Source organism: Lissotriton helveticus, chromosome 10 (assembly GCF_964261635.1).
Source record: "Lissotriton helveticus chromosome 10, aLisHel1.1, whole genome shotgun sequence".
NCBI lineage: Eukaryota > Metazoa > Chordata > Amphibia > Caudata > Salamandridae > Lissotriton > Lissotriton helveticus.
In genome coordinates, this window is record NC_136071.1 from 40,806,030 (window position 1) to 40,827,010 (window position 20,981).

At 42.6% G+C, this 20,981-nt stretch overlaps 1 protein-coding gene across 2 annotated transcripts in view; it reads left to right on the top strand.

Annotated features, from left to right (window-relative positions):
* Positions 1-20,981, top strand: part of SLC38A5 (solute carrier family 38 member 5) — a 414,747-nt gene that overhangs the window by 119,786 nt on the left and 273,980 nt on the right. For both annotated transcript variants that reach the window (XM_078664699.1, XM_078664701.1), the window contains one exon: positions 19,195-19,294. The gene's annotated coding sequence lies outside the window, so the exon portion shown is untranslated. The remainder of the gene's footprint in view (positions 1-19,194; positions 19,295-20,981) is intronic.

The window sequence follows — 20,981 nt, forward strand, 5'->3', positions numbered from 1 at the left end:
GTTGTTTCCCCCACCCCTCCTATTTTCACTGTTTTTTTTAGGTCTCGCTTAGGCTGCGCTTGCACTATCTCTTCGAGACATGCCGTATACAGGATATGCCAACACAGCAGTTTATGTGCAGCACCTCTCTTTAATAAAGCTTCTAGGTCACTCCCCCTTCTTTGATTCCCTATGAGCCCTGCAGGGTTTTGTGTATGTTGTTTATGTAGAAGCTGTTTAAAGTGGAAAAGTTATGCGGCGGCCAAACAACTTTTTTTTCTATTTAGTTACTTTTGTAACAATGGCGGCATGCCGCACGGTGTGTCGCCATTACTACAAAAGTCAATAAAAAAAAATGTTTGCCCGCTGTATTATTTATCCATTTGCAAAGCCAATAGCTCTGCATTTAACTAATGTGAGACCTTTTGCATTGCAAATGCTTGTGTTTTTAATACAACTGTAATCTCTCTGCTCCCAGTTTGCTCTGTCTTTTTATCTTCACCTCCCATCCCTATGCTGGTTGCCTGTCCTGCTTCCCACCCGCTCCTCTTGTGACTTTGTTCTTTGCATATATATATATATATATATATATATATATATATATATATATATACCACAAACTCCGTTGGGATCCTGTTTCCACGTACAAAAACAACGGTCCACGGCACCACAACTGCTTCCACAAAAGATTATTTAGATGGCAAAAGAGGGTTTGCCATCTAAATAAACTTTTGTGAAAGCAGTTGTGGTGCAGTGGACCTTTGTTTTTGTATGTGGAAACAGGATCCCAACGGAGTTTGTGGAATATTGGGCGTCGCTGACCCTCCACGGCACGCCGTCGAAAGCGGCTTGAGTTGAAGCGAACTGTTGGCAGTGGTATATATGTATATGTATGTATATATATATATATATACATATATGTATATATATATATATATATATATATATATATATATGCAAAAAAACTCCACAGCCACTTCCAATCACACGGACCGGTGAAGCAGGAGACGGACCACAGGATCTGGTTAAGATGTTTTATTTCAGGTTTTCAGGTACAATCAGCAACATCGCGTTTCGGGCTCACGAGCCCTTGTTCACATGATATATATATATATATATGTGTGTGTATGTAAATATATATATCACACACCAGAGTTCCAAAGTCAGCGCGCTCTCAGGAAAGTCAAAACATCAGCACTTCGAGTGAAAGCAGTGTTGTTTAATCCACAACGCGTTTCGCCAGTCGGACTGGCTTGATCACGTGAATTTGCTAACATCCAATATATATATATATATATATATATATATGGCCTTGAAGCTACAGAGTGCTGCTAGGCCGCTCTCGACCTTTTCTGCACTTTTTGTGACATTTTATCTACTTTTAAATAACCAATCTGAGACTAGGACAAATAAAAATGACCACCAGCATCACAAAGCATGCACATAAGCGCGTCATGTTGCAAGCCTCTCGACACATGCACGTGCATGCGTGGTAACGCCGCCCATCCTCTTGGAACAGGTTTTCTTGATTTGAAAAGACAATTTGAAAATTGCCAATGCATGCCTGTGTATGCATCTTCGTGCATGTGCACACATGTTAATGTGTGATCAGTTGTGGGTTTGGAGTGTACAGGTACAAGGCGCTCAAACAGTGCGGAGATGGTATGGTGATGGAAATAAGTGCAACTCTAGTGAAACGGTGCTGACAGTATAGAGGAAAACCCTGTAACCTCTAACTAATATTTAGGCATGAGGTGCCTGAACATTATGAAAATATGCAAACAGGTACTGTGCACTCGTCAAATATACAATTTGGTACAAAGGTATTCAGGGACAAACAAAGATGACACTGGTGGTTTGGTGAGTCCAAGAATTTATGCTTTATGTGGTTCTTTTTTCGGATATACAGACGCCAGCCGACACGTGTTTCATCAAACAGGACGAAGCCTGTGAATCACCAGGGCTGTAAATGGCGTGGTAAGTGTTCGGGTAAAGGTGATGTTATCGGTAGTGAATCAGGAGGATGAGCGTCTTAGGAACGAGTGGTAAATCAGGTTTTGCGTGGAGCAGTCGGGTAGGACTGTGGACGGTAACCTATGATAACGGGTTACAGTGAGGCTCTGTTCGGGATGTGTCTCCGAGCATAAAGCATACGTTCTTGGACTCACCAAACCACCAGTGTCATCTTTGTTTGTCCCTGAATACCATTGTACCAAATTGTATATTTGACGTGTGCACAGTACCTGTTTGCACGTGCACACATGTGATTGGGAAAAAAGTATTGGAATTTTACAGCTGCAACCTATTGGCTTGGCCAATGCTTATTTTGTGTCAGCTGACTTTTGGATCCATTTATCTCCTCTTGAATGTCCTCAAGGCACAATTTCCGTGCTAGCTACAAATTGGCATTACAAAATCCTTCCAGCGTAAATCTAGCATGAACCCAATACATTTTCATCTTTGCTCGTATACTGTCCTAAGGCGTACCAGTTGGGAACTCTATGCAGACACTGAGGAAAGAAACAAGCATTGGCATAGCCAATAGGTCTCGCCTTGAGTAAAGAAACAAGCATTGGTATAGCCAATAGGTCTCGCCTTGAGTAAAGAAACAAGCATTGGTATAGCCAATAGGTCTCGCCTTGAGTAAAGAAACAAGCATTGGTATAGCCAATAGGTCTCGCCTTTGGGACCTTGTAAGTGTTTAGCCATGCAGCATCTTATGCATTACACTATATTAGCTATTAAAGACATCAAAGTTTGTAGTGAATGATCTATAATACACTGGTCCTATTACTACCAGGCATTAATTAAAGTCCTTTGACAGTGTTGGCACATCTTCTGAACTAAACCTTTATGGTCATCCTGTAATAAAATATGAAATTTAAAAAAAGGAAGACAGTGAGTGCATCACTAATGAGGAGGAAATAAAAGTAAAGGGTGCGCCCTCCACTTGGAGCCTAAACGATATGGCAGCGAGTCCTCTTCGGTTCTGCTTAGCAACTCAGAGCGACTGTTCCAAAGGGAACACGCGACAAGGATAAACAAACAATGTCACTTTTCATATTTCTTTTACTGTGCCAGGTCTTTAATTAGGCACTGATTCAATATGCTCATCCTTCCTGGCACTGATCCGCAAGTAACTTGAAGACAGGCCCTTGTTGCTCAATGGTCTATAAAGGAGCCATTTTTAAAAAGAACTCGAAAGCCCCTCCTACTGCCAATAGCATAGGAGAGCAGAGAGTGACAGGAAACTGATCACAGAGCAACACACAAGCAGGGAGTGAGAGAGCAAAGAGAGAAAGGAAAGCAGTCATAGAACACGTCAAAAGTAGAGCAAAGAGTAAGAGTGCAAGAGTTAGAGTAAACTGGTCACAGAACGTTAAAAAGAGAGAGTAAAAGAAACATGCCAGGTGGAGGAAGTTAGGGGCATATTATCAAGCATGGCGTAAGCATTATCGCCGCTTTAGCGGCAGAAAACTGCCGCTGAAGCGGCGATAATGGGCTTGATAATATGCCGTAGAGAATTCCCATGGAAGCCCATGTTCACACCAGAGCATGGGCTTCTATGGGAATTCACAAGGGCCTATTATCAAGACCATTATCGCCGCTTTAGCGGCAGTTTTCTGCCGCTAAACCGGCGATAATGTTAACGCCGTTTCTTGATAATATGCCCCTTAGTAGGAGCTCGACTGGGGGACCCCGAACAGTGTTTGAGGTGGGTCTGCAAAATACCTCAGTTGAGGGAAGCCCTGGACCTTTTAGTGAAAAGGCAGAAGACAGTATAATTTAAAAAAAATTTAATAACCTTACCATGTGGGCAGCATGCAGAGAAAATGTCAAAATATTATTCACTGACACCAACAATAAAGCCGATTTTGCAACATGCTATGTGAAACAGGTGCAGCCTTAACACATTGCTCTATTTAGGAGACAGCACCACGGTCTATGTATCAAAAATATGCAGTTTACGTCCCAAGCCCGTAAAAACAAAGAGAACTGTCTGGTATGAGACATGCAAGGACGAACAGCAAAGAAATCCTTCTGCAGACGAAGCTTATACGATTATTGCAACCTGAGGCATAGCTCTGGTTGTAAAGGTTCGAAAACATTGTGTATTTTATTTAATTGTGAATAGGATACGCTTCCAATATCTGTACAGCAGCAAGTTGTGATGACAAGCCACCAAGGTCAGCGACGTCACAGCAGACAAAACCGTGTGAGATGTGACACCTACATGTTAACACAAACAAATGGATGACACTGGTGCACTATGCTGTGGCTCCGGCTGGTACCCTGGGCATAATGCTATGGATCTCACTGCTCCCTGACCCCTGATACTCTGTGCTGTGGGTCCTGCAGCTCCAGAGCCACTGTGCAAAGTACACTGTGCACTGTACCAAGTGGGGGGACGCTGTCACCGGAAGTGACGTCACGACAGTGACGTCACGACAGGAAGTGACGTCACGAAAGGTGCGCTCCGATCTCGTCCCAGAGAGGCCAACGAGTGAAGTCCAGCTGTTTGGCGGGGGGACGGCGTCCACCCGGTAAAATAAGTGGGGGGACGCCGTCCACCCGCGTGGTACCCCTACTCGAGCCCACTGTACACTGTTCTCAAGGCCCCACTGCTCCCCACCCCCATGGCTGACGTGTCAGCCAGCAGTGGCCACGCCTCTCTCTGCCACAGGACACAGCAGCCTTCGCAGATGGAAACCTGTGGTGTTGGCAGCAGCAGGAATGCAAACAGTGCTAGAAATGTAAACATGGCGACTGCTGCAAACCCCCAGAGCTGCTTGTTTTAGATAATCTCTTGTATCCCTATAGAACAGGTCAAACCTTTCAAAGGTGTGGTGGAAGAACCAGTAAGGCTGAGGGAGGGGAAAAGGGGGTTCTCACACACAGCTGTGCATCTGTCCGCATTATGCTTCCCCGCATAGACATTATGTACAGACTCCCCCACATCCTCAGCTGACACTAAACATGCAAATAGACCTGGGGGCTGATTTAGAGGTTGGCAGACGGAGTAAAGGCAGTAAGGGTGGTAGAGGACTTTACATCTGCTATCCTGCTTGTACTTCACCTGCCAAATTTAGTCACAGTGGTTCATACAAAGCCATTTAAAGGTTTGGTGTGTGTCCTACCTTGGTGACGGACGCTTACACAAAACTTTAAAAGGCTTTACCTTTCTAAAAATAAACTCCCAAAGTGAGAATTGAAAAAACTAAGAACTAATGGCACCAACACCATAGGTGTTTTTTCCCAGGTGGTGGGGGTCATTTTTTTAGGTCTGGCTTGACAGCACAGCTTTTGCAAGACGTAACGTGATCAACCCAAAAAACTTAGACCAATTGGCTCGCACGAGACCCACTCTTACCTCTTCAGAGAATTTTAAACCCTCTTGAAGGACTTACACTCTCTCCTTTTTGCTAATTTGATGCAATTTTCCTATATTGTAATATTTTTATACAATGTATATTCTGTATGGTCGAATGTTTCTTTTCATAGCTTTATTTGCCGTTGTTTTTTATGATATTATCCTGTTATAGCATTATTCTCTCATCCCTTTCCTCCCCCTCCCTTATCGCTTTAAAATCCCATAAAATGCTTTTGTTTCTCAGTTATGACATTAGCAATGACATTACTTCAGACTTTGTTTTTTGCATCTTCTCTCCTTGCTGATGTCTATTGTTTTATTATTATTTTTACTGTTCAATAAAGCTTTCAAACAGAAAAAAAGAAGTACTATAGAGCGGGACTTCGACTTCGTCCACATGTTGGTAGCCAAGGGTACATGTTTTGATTGGGTGGAATTGGTGTGCTTCCACAGAAAAAGTGCTTTCCCTTCAAACAGCTGTCAGCATTTTGCTTATTTATCCAGCTGTCTGAGCCAGAAGCAGTATGGCTGCCGGCCCAGCACCCTCCCCTTCCATCATTAACTTTAGACTTCACAGTGCAGTTTTGTGTTTGAGAGCAGTGTGGGATGCCCAGGGCTAAACTAATCTACATGGATTTTTAGGTCTGGCCTGACAGTACAACTGCCATCGTACCTTAAGATCAACAAAAAATATCTGTCCTAATACTACTGGGAGAGGGGCTTAGGCTCCACCCACATGTTAGTTACCCTGAGTGGAAAATTTGATTGGGACCAATTTGTGCGCTTCCACTAAAAAGACAGACAGGTACTTTGTTACAAATAATCTCCCAGATTCCTGTAGTAGGCAAGGGTTTTGGCGTTGAACACCCACTTTGACAAACCCTGGGGGCCTGCTCTGTGATGATTCTGGATAGGCTTATTTGGGAGTGGTTGTATATAGTTTTTCAAGCTGTATTTGCTCTTCATATTTATAAGTTTATTATTATGCATGATGCTTGCCGGTCACGTGCACTTGAATTGGCGGGTGTTGGGTAAGGTGTAAAGCTAATGTGAGAGGGTATGGGCCTTTTCAGTTAATTGAGAAAACTCAAGCCAGGCTTGATAGGTTTGATCTGATTATTATGAAACCTTATAATGTAGCCAGTTGGTTGAGAAGAGCACGTGTTAAAGTCAATAGGTTTTTAAGGATGGATTGTTATTTCACTGTAGGCAGGTATTTTATTGGGAAACATCCTTTACCCCACAGTCTTTACAACAACCAGCCTTTACAATGAAGTCAGTACCCCGCATGTGACATTACCACATGCAACTTTGCCACACAAGTTGTTACAACGACTTGCTGTAGGGGCTGCATTGTTGGACTAGTGTTGGATTTTTAAGTCCAGCATCTTCCCTAGAGTTGCGTAGACTGGAGTTACAATAGTAACTTATACTATTCTGAAGTCCAGCGCCTCCCTAAAGCAAGCCGCTGTAACGACTTGCATGCTAAAGTATTGCGTGGTAACATCGCAGGCGGGGTAGCGACTGCGTTGTAAAGGAGTGCGGGGTAAAGACTGCAGGGTTCCGTCATACAACCATTTTATTACTTGGATCATCACAGCTTACTGCAATAGGCAAGGGTTTTGGCGTTGATGATCCACCCGAACAAACTGTGCAGATAGAAGATATTTGCTTCAATAATACTTGTTCGGCCCTCCTAGGAGAGCGGGTGTTTTGTTTTGCTAACTGTAATTTTGTATACATTTGTACTTTTAAGACTGTATGCCATATTTTAGAAAGCTTTGCTCAGTACAATAGGGTACAGTAGAAAGTGGTGACAGGCCAATGATAAAGGCCAGAGACTTGATTGCTATTATGAAAGTTATGATAATGGCAGTAAGCCCGGCATATTGATTGCCAAAAGCATATGTTAAAGACAATATGTATGTATGAGTGCATTATTATTACTCTGAATTAAAGCCTATAGATATTCTTTGTTACACGGCATCTCACAGATTTCTTTAGAAGGCAAGGGCCTTGGCGTTGGTTACCCCCTCTGCCAAACCAGGGGTATATAAGACTTTGACTGTGAGAATCCCTGTTGAGCCCTGTTAGTATGCCTGATAGTTTCCTTGTGGGAAAGCTTATGCTCATTACAGTCGGTCTGAGTTGGTTACGGTGACAAGCCAATGATAACGGATATTGGCTTGATTGCTCTTTAGGGAAATGTGATGCCAGATGCCACAGGTCTGTCTGTTTATTATAAAATCCTATTACAAAGGCGGTAGGCCTGGCTTATTTATTGTGAAATGCTTATGGTAAAGCCATTAGCCGTCTGATAGTGGATTGTTATCACATTATGTTACAGGCCATAGAAAGGTATTTGGGTCCATGCACGCAGGGCCACATTACGGCTTATTGCGGGCATGGCATTCTTCACATAATTATGGATTTGCCGCATTTTCCACATATCCCATCATCTGCTCATAATCTATTGATTTCAATAAAAAAAGGTTTGCTTCTAGCTCAAACTGATCAAAAGTTGCTAAACATGCAGCAAAATATGTTGCCGTGCAGCCTATCGCAAAGTTTGACTGGTTCTCGTTTTGCCACTTATTGCTGTATTTGGTTGCCAGGTGGGTACTAATGAGCTGAAACCTTTGCCAGGATAGGGTTAACATGTGTAAAAATTTCACAATAATGATGTATGCTGCATTTAGTGCCATCATTTACCTTTTCTTACTGAATAATTTAGTAACCCTGCTGCATAATTTGATCCTCCCCTGCTGCATAATTCCGGTGGCCTTGAATATCAGACAGAAAAGGCTATCACTGCACATTTACACCACAGGCTTTTATTACAAAAATTGGATTAGCTTAGCAAATAAATGTCATGTCTGTCAGGCATAGACTTTTGTAACTAAAGTTTTAGTTGCTTGTATATTCATTTAAACAACTTAACTTTTCAGCAGCTGCAGGGCTATCAGAGTTTCACTGCCCTGTCGCGATAAGGCTTGCGGTCACTCTGCTCCAGCCCTCCCTTGGCCCGGTCGTTGTGCCATCGTAGAACCTGTACTGTACTTGTGTTTGTGTAACCTCGTGTATGTGATACTCAGGGTCGGACTAGGACAGAAAATCGGCCTGGGGAAATCAGATAACTTGAAAAAGTGGCCCACATTTGCAAACTGGAGCCATTTTGAACTTGTAAATATATACTGCATAGATGTTTTGCAAGATATGGGGGACTGAATGCATGTGTGCTTGCTGCAGGCAAAGCTTGTGGTGATATCAGGGAAATCGCCCATAAAAAGAAGCCAACAGGACAATAAAACAGGCCTACAAACAACCAAAAACAAGCCCACACACTGACCTTTTCAGACCTGCCCTTCAGGCACTGCCTGGTTGCCCTATAGGCCAGTCCAACCCTGCTGGTGCCAGCCTAGCCCACTACTGGCTGTGCTGCACGGTCACTAGGCCGCCATTGAAAGCCCCTGTGCAAGAACCCTGCATGTGCGTGGTTACAGTCACCTTGTTTGTCCCTGTGCTGCCTGTACCTTGTTCATCGTCTCTTCCTTGAGCTGCACCTGCCAGTATTGCTGTACCCTTGATTATTTTTGACCAGCCTGGTCTATATCTGGTTTAAGGCCCTTGGCCACCATCGAAAGGCCTTTTGCATATGATTGTGGGTCACACTTCCCAGTGCTAGCTGGCAGGGCCAGACTGGCCATAGCGGGCACCAGGCGTTTCCTCGGAGGGCCGCCCGGTTGGGACCCTGGGAGGCCGTTTTTTGGTACCGGGACCCGCAATATCGACCCCCTGTAACAAAATTGGCCTAAACCGGCCCTAGCAAACAGCCGGGCCCTCCCACCCCCAGGGGAGCCGGCCAAGCTGTTTGCCAGGGCTGGTTTTGGTTCCCAGTCCGGCCCTGCAAGCTGGCACCTTGGTTACTACCCCGCCTTTTTTGTTTGCCGTTTTTACATAGCGCGAAGGTATTGTAGCGCTTTACATGAGCATCAGTTACATTACACAAGGACACGTTCGGTTTTGTTAGGCATGGGGAGATTAAGTGATTTGCCCAGAATCACAGGATGTTCAGCCGATGCTGAGACTCAAACCTGGTTTCCCCAGTACAAAGTTGGCAGCTCTGGCTGTTACGCCACATCCTCTCCCCCTCTTTTAATGGTCTTTTCCTAGAGCCTCTGTATTCTGGTGGTCGCAGGGTCACCCTCCCCCAGCCCCGGCTCACTGCTTGTCTCCGTTGAGCCTGTACTGCACCTGAGACCTGTTGCATGTGGTACCAGCCTGGCACTGTGCCCCTATCTGCTGGGGGCCACCCCTGCCCCAGTGCCGGATCCGTCTGGCCCGGTCTTCGTGCCTGCGTCGACCCTGTGATGCACCCGGGTCTGTATGACCTTTTCTGTGTATCACGAGCCTGAATCAATGCTGGTCCTGGCCCGTACCAGGCCTCGGTGCCTCTCTGGGGTCTGTGCAAGGCTTTAAGTGGGCCGGGTCTGAGCACCGGTAGTTTTTTAAAGGGGGCCTCGAAACGGGTCTCTATGGGGCTCTGTCTTGTCCTGTCCTGGCTTAGGGGGTCCGTTTTTTCCGGACTGGACTGACAGCAGGCACATCATGTGTGCACTGCTCACACTGCTCACTTCTCACTAGTGGAGAAGTTACGGCATGACGTCACGCCAGGTGAGCGTTGTAGGGGAAGGGAAATCCTTTAAAGGGAGACAGTTTCTCTTTTTGAAACTCAGGTGCGGCAACATCTTCCTGGTGTCACCAGGGCTTTAAGTGGAAGCGTTTTCAATATTCTATACAAGCCATAGTTGCTGCTTATTTATCTTAAGCAACTAACAACCACTGACAAAGCCAATAGTCCTAACTTGTAGGTATGATGTTACTAGCATCATATCTGGATGCAATGACATAAATAGCAAATACAAGTCGGGCGGCACACTCTGCTAAGCACAGATTTGTAGCTTGCGTTTTAAGCCACGCCCTTAATTACATAGGCCACGCCCCTTTGAGCCCCCCCCCCCCCCCTAGTTTTTTCATCCCACTTAAAGCCCTGGCTCTCTGTATCACAAGCCTGGGTCAATGCTGGTCCTATCCCGTGCATCCATGGCCTCGTGTTTGCTGCTAAGAGACGCCATCGCTCTGTTTCCCAGGCTGCAGGCCTTGAAAGCGTCCCTGTCATTAGAAACACGTCACGGCAGGGCACCTGCTCAGAGTCTGACTAGAGTTCTAGGAAGGGTGGCATGCCAGGGCTGCCCCTCTGCACAGCGAGGTGCCCTGGAGCCGTGCCAGCCTGCCGCCTTCTAGTGATGCCACGTGCTGCATGAGCGGCGCCCTCCACATCTGCCGGGTTTGCACGTGTGTGGCTCGGGTGTGGAGGAGGTGGCGAGGATCACACGCCTCGCCCCCGCAGCCGTGTACTGTGATACCAGAGGCCCGGCACGTACGCGCCCCGCGTCACCCCGCGGGGCAGGGACCGGCTCCTGCACGCTCCGCGTAAAGCTCAGAGTTCTCAACGGCGAGAAAGTGCCTAGGCGCTCCACACATTGGTGAAGCGCTATATAAATGCAGTGGCGCAGCACAGGCATCATTTGTCCTAAACCAAGGAACAAAAGTGGACCCCCTCGCCCCGGGTTTTGTAAAAACAACCACTGACAGAGGTGAAGAGGGACTTCTCACACCCCTGGTGCAACTGCACCTGCTGCACTGTGGGTAGCTACACGGTTGTATAAATGAAGATGCGCTGAATAGATTCATCGGGAGTCAGGGAGTTGAGCTCAGACCATGGGAGCTTCGATTCAGCGTCAATAAAGTGGACATTTCGGGCCAAATTATCAAGAAAGGGTAATACATTATCGCCGCTTTTATCGTCAGGAAACTGCCGCTAAAGCGGCGATAATGGGCTTGATAATATGTCCTTGTGAATTTCCATAGAAGCCCAGGTTCTGGTGTTATCTGGTCTTCTATCGGAATTCACAAGGGCATATTATCAAGCCCATTATCGCCGCTTTAGCGGCAGTTTCCTGCCGATAAAAGCATCGATAATGTATCGCCCTTTCTTGATAATATGGCCCGTAATTTTTATTTAGAACATTCTAAGGGTCTAATGGAACGGGAGACATCCATTACAACGTAGTCTTCATCGCGATACATTTACAACGTGGTCATTACAACGCAAGTCATTACAACGACTTATGCTGGATGGCGCTATACACTAAGGGATGGTATGATTTACTATTCCAACACCTTCCCTACTGTTACGTAGGCTGGAGTTGGAATAGTAAATCATACTATTCCTAAATCCAGCACTTCTAGCGTAAGTCGCTGTAATGACGGCGTTGTAAATGTATCGAGGTGTAAAGACCACGTTGAAACATCATACATTCAATAGAACAAACATACTTGGTTAAACGTATAAATGTGTCCGTGTGCAAAGGGAGATCCCCGTGCATTTAGGGTGTCTGAAGCTGAAAGGCATTAATAGGAAGGTAGGGAGGTAGATGGGTTTCCTGCTCGGATAAATAAATATTATATTTTAAATATGATCAAACGTGCATTAGCAGCTGTGTTTAGCAGTGCAGCATTTACCTCTCTAGTTATTCCTGGTGGTGCTCTACCTCAGTAAGCCTGTCGGAGCTGTGCATTATTGGATTCCAGAAGTGTTCCCTAAGCCCCACAGCTTCGGGGTACATCATGCAGCTCCTGGCAGGACTAAAGACCTCGGGCAGATTTACAATAACTGGCACATCCCTGCATATCAGCAGGGATGCACCAGTTATTTTGCGACACGGCAGACTCCTCTTGCGCCACCATGGATGTGCCGCATTTACAATGCGGCGCACCATGGGGCAAGAATAGACAGATGCATGACGTATCTGATGCTGTAAAGGTGACGCATTGCTGAAGTCGCATCGTATGCGCGACGCAGCTCCAGCACGGCTCAGGGTGCCCCTATGCCTGACATGCTGCGTCAATCCTTACACCTGCTTCAAGCAAGCGCAGGGTTTTGACGCAACATGGCCGTAAAAGTGACTGAGTGAAATCTTGTATGTTTCACTCAGCCACTTTTAGGAGGCGTTCCTGCGCCGGAAAGCTCCCCCCCCCTGCGCCGGAATGCCCACATGTGGCGCAGGGCTTTACAATGTGACGCATCTCCCTAGATGCGTCACGTTGTAAATACCCCGCAGCATGGCGGTGGCTTTGCGCCGCCGCTGTGTCACAAAAGTAACGCAATCATAACGTTTGTTATTGGTTAGTCCATCATAATGCCTTGAGTAAGTATTCCTCTCACAGTAAATTAATACTTTACAAAACCAGCGCTTTATTCTCTGTCACTGTGCGCTATACACAACATTTTGGCAAATGTCTCTCTGTTACAATAATTCAGTGTTTGAACCCTTTTGTCAGCCGCACATTACCCACAGAGCTGACAAATACCTGAAGGCGCTTGTCTTGGTGACTTTCGTCAATCCATGTAGTCATGTCTTGTAAGTCAGCAGGTATATCAGCGGTTCTGGCAGTTATACTATACACAGCAACATGTGAATTTCTCTTTTCCGGCCAGCATGTGAAAAAGGCACTGAAGCCGAAACGCGTCATGCTTGGTTGAATCAATACATTTGGAACTGAACCTGTATAGTGCTCCATCTGGTTCCTATGTTGAGTCATTTGTTGGAAATATGAATATGTGCAAGCCACTTGCACGAAGGGGCCACCCGCCTTGAAAGTGTTCAGCAGTTCAAGTGGCATTGGTGGATTTTTATATATATATATATATATATATATATATATATATATATATATATATATATATATATATATATATATATATATATATATATCAATTCACTGAAAAAAACCATAGGTTTCAGGAGTTATATAGTTAGGAATTCGTTTTTAAAAAACCTTTGAAATTCACTCAAAAAACTATAAGTTTTCATGGTGTTATAGTTAGCTGGACATTTTACTCATACAAAACCAATGAAATTGCTCCTATATAGTTAGTTGTACTAACTATATTTCGCGCACCCGCAATCCACAGCTGATGATGTCACATATTAGATCATTCATGACATGGTCAGTGACATCACTGATGACATCTCAAATGACATCACTGATGACATCATCCAGTGAATGTGGTTTGCTTCGTTATTTAAATATGCATTATATATATATATATATAGCAATTTACATTGAAGAATGAGTGGATATATATAAATAAATATTTGGATGGAGGATTTAGTAGCAGTGTAATTGACTGTTTACTTGACCAATTTATAATGTCTCACTAAATATAGTGGATGGTGACTAAACTGTGTGAATATCTGTATCACTTTGTCAGTTGTTGTGTAAACTGATTCTACAGTTGGTTACTAGCTATGTGAAAGTCTATATTAGTTGTTGATTAGTTAACAGAGTATTTGTATGGGAGTGTGAAAGTGTGTGTGGTTCGGTGGGGGGTGTGTGACTGTCCAAAGATGTGTGAATAGTTGATTCAGTAGATATATGAAGTTAAAACTACATGTTCTAACAGTTTGGGTGAGGGAATCTCTTTATGGGTGTGGTGATGAGCAAATATATTTCTCAAAGGTACAGGTCCAACAAACTAGAAAAATAAAAGGCAGTGTATGTGTCAGTTGTTGTATATAAATAAGTATACATAAGACACAATGATTGTGTGAGTGACTGTATGGATAACTGTATACTTGTAATAATGATTTTATAATTCACTAAGTATGACTTACTATCTAAATGAATAGAAGAAGTGGTGTTTGTATAAGTGTTTTGCTAAGTAAATATGTAAGTATGATCCATTGTTTGCATAAGTGAGTAGGATGACTTCATATGTGAATAGGATGCGTGCTGTTGTTTAATGTCGATATAGATGTATAAGTATTTTTGATAGTGTTCTATTGTTCATTGACAGCATGTATGAGTGAATCCATAGGTAAGTGATTAGATGTGAGTATACATCTATGAATCACTGAGTGGATTTTTAGATACTTGTATTGCCGTGACAATGGATTTAAATATGATACTCTGTATTTTACAAACAGTGATGAAAAATTGTAATAGTGTATGAAAAGGTGTATGTGATTGTCACGTGGAGATGTCATCAGTGATGTCACTGACCATGTCATGAATGATCTAATATGTGACATCATCAGCAGTGGATTGCGGGTGCGCGAAATATAGTTAGTACAACTAACTATATAGGAGCAATTTCATTGGTTTTGTATGAGTAAAATGTCCAGCTAACTATAACACCACTAAAACTTATAGTTTTTTGAGTGAATTTCAAAGGTTTTTTAAAAACTAATTCCTAACTATATAACTCCTGAAACCTATGGTTTTTCAGTGAATTTCAAAGGTTTTTTTAAATGCTAATTCCTAACTATATAAGGCCTGAAACCTATGGTTTTTTCAGTGAATTTCAAAGGTTTTTTAAATGCTGATTCCTAACTATATAAGGCCTGAAACCTATGGTTTTTCAGTGAATTTCAAAGGTTTTTTAAATGCTAATTCCTAACTATATAAGGCCTGAAACCTATGGTTTTTTCAGTGAATTTCAAAGGTTTTTTTAAATGCGAATTCCTAACTATATAAGGCCTGAAACCTATGGTTTTTTCAGTGTTTTTAAAAAAAAATGATTGGTTAACTGGCTTATTAAGTGTATCTTAGTGAATACATATATTAGCGAGTAATGTTTAAATATTTAAATATATGCATGAGTGATGTAATATGTGACGTCATCAGCAGTGCATTGCAGACGTGCAAGTTACAGTGAGTCCAACTAACTATAACGTGGGAATTTCAATGGTTTTATGCGAGTAAAATTTCCAGCTAACTATAACTGGTGTGAAACCTATGTTTTTTCAGTGAATTTCAAAGGTTTTTTAAATGCTAATTCCTAACTATAACTGGTGTGTAACCTATGGTTTTTTCAGTGAATATATATATATATAAAATTTCTATGGCAAAATGAACCCCCTCATTTTGTTCCTTTTCAAATTAAATGTATTAAGTGTTACCACTTTATTCCAATCAAGATGACTTCAGGTGTGCCATACTTTTGTCATAAGTAAGACTGTTAGCGTTCTAGTTGTTCTTTAGAACACTCTGGGACATTCTGTCATTGGGCTATAGTTGGGCTACATCTGGCTGATATTTGGGCTACATTTGGGCTCTTTTGTCTCTGGTGGCCATCTTGGGAGACTGCATATCAGAATTTTTTTAATGAAATATAAGAGGATTTGAGAAGTCACTCAAAATGTGCCCTAATTTTTCTTTCTTCAGCACTAATCATAATTTCTATGGCAAAATGAACCCCCTCATTTTGTTCCTTTGCAAATTAAATGTTTTAAGTATTAACACTTTATTCCAATCAAGATGACTTCAGGTGTGCCATACTTTTGTCATAAGTAAGACTGTTAGCGCTCTAGTTGTTCTTTAGAACACTCTGGGACATTCTGTCATTGGGCTATAGTTGGGCTACATCTGGCTGATATTTGGGCTACATTTGTTTTTTTTGTCTCTGGTGGCCATCTTTGGGCTACATTGGGCTACTTTGGGCTACATTGGGCTACATTTGGGCTCTAACATATATATAGCCCAATGTAGCCCAATATATATTTTTTCAAAGTTAATTTTCGTAAAAACCACTGGAGCACATATCTTGAGACATAGCAAAGGCACATCGGGCTACCAGTCCCTACAATTTTGCCAAGTTTGGTGGAAAACCATTCAGCCGTTCGGGCTAAAAGTGAGTCCAACCGCCCTATGGAAATTAACATGGGGAAAACACGTTTTGGGACCCCTCTTTTATCTCGGCCCCAGCTTGACGAATCCCCCCCAAACTTTCAGGTAAGGAGCGGAGCGCCGCGAGGCAAAGTTAAGGAAAATTTCAGGAAGATTCCTCAACCGGCGCCAAAGTTATTCCCAATAGAATGTTGCGATTTCCCTATGGAAAACAATCCTAACTATATATACCTACTGGCTATCGCCAGTAGGTAATATATATCTTTTTTGTATAAAATTGAACACTCTTTGTCGAACTCTCTGGTTTATTCAATCCCCCTATCTTCCAATTGTATTATAGTTTTATAAAAATGTTTTTAATCAGGCTAAAGTAATGTTAGAGCAAATCTTTCTCTTTTTTATGGTACTTTACCAATAATGCTTCTTTGTTGTAGTAAAAATGGTTAACACTGAAGGCCATTGCAAATGAATAGAAAAAACGGGTTAAACAGTCTAGTCTATTTTTTTAGAAACTAACAAGGGACTTATGCACTAGTACACTTTAAATGGACAGTTTAGACCTCAGGACTCTATGGTCCAGTTGAAGGCATCCGCCGAAACGCGTTGACCGTCCTCTTATGTTGCACTAATGGTGTTAAAAATAAAATAAAAATACCTTAAAAATTGAAGAAATCGTCTGGATTCCATCTGTGCTGTGGAGAATCTGGGCTGCTGACAGGAGCCTTGCTGGGTTCTTTTTTTGAGAATATATATATATATGTATATATATATATATTACAGCTCCGTTGCGCCAGAGACCGGGTCACTCGCAGACGGGTGCCTCTTCGTGGTGGCGCACCACGTTACAAATTGCGGCTCCAATAATCTCCCATTTCACAAGAAAGAAAATTCGGCACTCGCAGGGGGAAGTGTTCACGTTAGCTTTTAATGTCACACACTCAGCAGACAGCTGAGTGTTTGACATTAAAAACTAACGTGAACACTTCCCCCTGCGAGTGCCGAATTTTCTTTCTTGTGAAATGGGAGATTATTGGAGCCGCAATATATATATATATATGTATATATATATATATATATATATAACCAACCATTCTCCCGTCAGGAAAACACGTAAACGACACACCAGGAGTTGCTGTGCTCGAAAATTTATTTGGCAGCAAAACAAACAACACGTTTCACCTCACGGCTTGTTCACGTGAGGTGAAACGCGTTGTTTGTTTTGCTGCCAAATAAATTTTCGAGCACAGCAACTCCTGGTGAGTCGTTTACGTGTTTTCCTGACGGGAGAATGGTTGGTTAATTATATTGGGCTTCCGGGACCCTGAAAACGACCCACTCGCGAGCAGGTACTGGCTTTCACCGGGATTCCGTGTTATGATATATATATATATATATATATATATATATATATATATATATATGTATATATATATATATATATATATATATATATATATATATATATATATATATATATATATATATATATATATATATATATATATATATATATATATATATATATATATATATACATATATCCATCATGTGCAGGATACCCATTCAAAGAAGGCCACTGAAGGAAAGTAGTTCACTTGATTTAATGGCAGCATGCTGGCAACTGATCAAACAGGAAAACACATCCAAGGAGTATAACGCCAGATGCGTTTCGGGAATGTCAAAGTCCCTTCTTCTGTGGCGTGTTGCTCAGACAAGAGAAAGCGCTGGTGCTTCCGCACAGTTCGATATAAAACACCTGCCACAGTGGGCGTGGCCGAAAACACGGCCTTCTGGCTATTGTAGTGTTTAGTAAATTAACCTAGTGGGCGTGCTATTCACTGTCAAAATTAAAACACAATTATGATCCCATGTGGGTAGATGTGGAGCCTGGCAGTCACTTGCAATGACGCCTAACCTCTTATATACATATATATTTTTTCTTTTTTTCTTTTGTAAAGCAAACAGTCCACAATCGGTGCGCACTATTTTCTGCTGGTGCCTATGTCGAGGTTAGACCATCAATTATGTCCCAAAAAAAGAATTCCATAGCACTCCAGAAGTTGTAGTTTAGATTGCTTTTATTAAAGCATAGTGAACACCACCATCACCACCACCAACGTTTCAGCCAAGAAATGGCCTTTGTCACGCCTGCTTTGGTTGATGAGGAGCTGAAAAGGAAGGCAGTTGATTTGGATATATATATATATATATATATATATATATATATATATATATATATATATATATATATATATATATACACACATATATATGATGAAGTATACCTACTGTACATTATAAGGTAATTACAAGTCATTAAGGAGTTCCATGACCTTATTTCACATACAATATCCTTATAACGTACATCATAGGCTACTTTATTCCTTATAATACGTGACCACACCTTCACTCTTCCCACAAAATGCTTAAATACTTGGTGTGTTGCTCTTAGGATATTTGTAAATATCAAGAAATAAAATTAGAATCTCTAGGGCAGAATTTAACACATCAAAGAGCAGTTAGATATATGATGCCAAAAGTTAATAGCATCAGTTTAATAATACAGGTAAAAAAAATGTAACTCAGAATTTTTAGGAACATACAGAGAAGAGAGATTCTTTCCTATAATTACTTAAAATGTGCTAAAATAATATTGTCATACAAATCTCCTTTCTGCATATCACTGCTCTTCTCGAAAAACAGAGCAGAAGAAGGAAAAGCAACGTTTTGTTTTCTTTTTCGAAACTGAAACTTTAATTATGCTCTGTGACCTGCCTTTCCCTCTGGCTGCTGGCACTGTCAGCAGGCAATGGGTTGTCAGAACTCAACTGTAAGATGTAATTACAGTTTAGAAGATACATCATTTATTTATTACAGGCGACTAGGGTGCGTCACAAGTCCCCTGTAATAAGAAAATTAGAGACGGGTTTTTACACAGAGATTGCAGGCTCCCATGTATTATACACTCCTTAGCACAGCATACAAGGCTGAATATTTCAGCAGGTGATGTAAGGTGGTTCTTGCTGGTGAAATGTGTTAGATTTCTCCTGTATTGCGAACCCAACTAATAGTGTGTTGTTTTTTTACAGCCTGGCGATACTGGATTTGAAGTTGCAGTAAACCAGCTTTTAAGATTACACCTCTATCCAGTGGATTCTGCAGGGTGTCCAGCTGTTTTTTTCTTAAAAGGTAAAAAAGATTTTGAAATATTGCGCCAAATAATAACCTTCAGGTCCAGTTGAATCGACCCTTTGTTTGCTGGTTATAGCAATGGAGACCCCACTTGGATCAAGATTTAGAGTTGGGTGGTAACAAAGAATGGGGGGCTCCACTGTTGGATTCTCCTTGATAATGTCCAGCTCAATCACCCTGGCACACTCTTTCTCTTACACTACTATAACTCCCCTATGCCGTGCCTCCACCCCTGCTGCTGAAAGATGAGTTCATAAGTTCTCCATCTAATACTATACTCACCTCTCCCTATACTAATCCACCACTAATCCTTTTGGGTTCCAGAGTAGCGCGATACTCACTGAAAAGCGCTTTGATGCCTCGTCAGGGGTAGTAAATGCTATATAAATACAATTACAATCCTTTCTGCGAAGAGCATCATTTTTGCAAAGAGTTTCCATGTGTCTTTTGAAACTTGGTACCATGTTCTGTCCAGACCCCCTTTTTAAATCTGCACCACTTCTTCTGTATTCTTTCTGCCAATTTACATACATGTTCCTCCTGCTATATCTCTGAACAACTGTATTTTGCTTTGAATCAGTTGTAAGACATTTGCTACGTCCTCTCCCTTTGAAGTTTGCCCTGTTTTATGACTGTTTATGAGTATATTTCTGTTTGCAGGCATTGTTGTTTTAAGCATGTTTGTGGAAATACTGTGATTCACCAAGGTACACAAAGCTGGTGTTAAGGGACATAAAACTGTATTAACCCCTTCGCTGCGGCGGTAATTCCGCCGCAGCGCAATGGGGGAGGGGGGCCTAGCAGCGCTCGCATGCTCGAGACGGAGCCGCTCCGTCACGAGCCTCGGTTGAGCTGTACTCATGACGGAGCGGTTCCGTCATGGCCCCGCCCGCTCAATGGAACGTCCAGCGCAGGCGCGGAATTCGCGCCGCACAGGCGCGCTGAGCAGGCCATGACGGAACCGCTCCGTCATGAGCACAGCTCAACCGAGGCTCATGACGGAGCGGCTCCGTCATGAGCATGGAAGCAGTTAAAAAAGCAATCCAAACAGGTACAAGTGTCTCCTGTTGTTCCTTGGCCTCACGTTGGCTATAAGAGACATCGCCCGGGCCTGGAAGGATGAATCCCCACCGCTGATTGGGGTCTAGAAGAAGGGCTTGGACTTTTGCTAGGTTCTCGAAATCCTGGTCTTTGAAGCAAGAGGATGCCCTCAGAAACATTTTAAAATGTGGGAAAGGTGGGCAGATTATAGAGGGCTATATCTGGAACCTCCTTCTTCCCCATCTATTACTGAAGAACAACTGATATGAGTATACTGGAGTGGGACTCACATAGCACGCATGCTGGATGTGGTTATGGGTGGCTAGAACTCCCCCTATCTACGAGACGTTTTTACTTTTCAGACAGATATTATGTGGCACTGTTACTTATTTTCTAGAGTGTTATTTCACAACTTATTCTTTGTATGAATGACATCATAATATTATTGAAAATGTTGATATCAGTATATTTCACCTTATCTGCCCATTGCTGATGGCCATTGAGCCTTGTTTTGGTTGTCAACAATACAATTATGTCGTGGAAAATAAAATCATCTATCCAAGGCATATCTGCACCCCCTCCCCTCTTGCACTATGTACAGATGTGAGTCTTTGCCCAACCTCCATAGGATGGTTGATGCAGG